This window comes from Triticum dicoccoides, chromosome 7A, assembly GCF_002162155.2.
Source record: "Triticum dicoccoides isolate Atlit2015 ecotype Zavitan chromosome 7A, WEW_v2.0, whole genome shotgun sequence".
In the NCBI taxonomy this organism is placed as follows: domain Eukaryota; kingdom Viridiplantae; phylum Streptophyta; class Magnoliopsida; order Poales; family Poaceae; genus Triticum; species Triticum dicoccoides.
Window position 1 is genome coordinate 195,417,883 of NC_041392.1, and position 567 is coordinate 195,418,449.

A 567-nucleotide genomic window follows, 5' to 3' on the forward strand; every position below is an offset into this window, starting at 1 on the left:
CGAGGGCACCCTCGTCATTCCCGCCGCGGATAGGCGCGCCACGTGTGCCCGGCCCCCGCTGGTGCGGTCCACGCCACGCCGCCGGTCCGCTCCCTCCCTCACTGACACGCGGGCCGGGTCTCTACGGGAGGTCCGCCTTGTCAGTGACGTTCTTTGGCAAGGGGCGGCGTGCGTGGAGGGTGGCTTGGCGGGTATTGCTCGGGCGAAAAGTTCCGCTGCTGCGCCCGCCACTAGCAGGCTCTCACTCGCCCGCGCACTCGCGCAGGGCAGTGGTCCACACCGTGGAGGCGGGGTCGCTGGCGGGCGGGCCCGGGCTCACAGCGACGGCCCGTTTTGGTTAGCAGCTGAAAGGCGAGGCTTTCCGACTTTCGGACGGGCGGCTGTATTTTATGATTTTCGCGTGCGCTTTTGTGTGGCAGTGGTACTAGGATGGACGGACGGGAGCCGGGGGCGACTTGGATATTCCGTCGCCACTCGTCGCGCCCCCGGAGATATTTTCCAGATATTTCCGCTTCTCCGTGCATCGTCAACCTCGATATTTAAGACCGTCTGTCTGTGTGCGCCCTA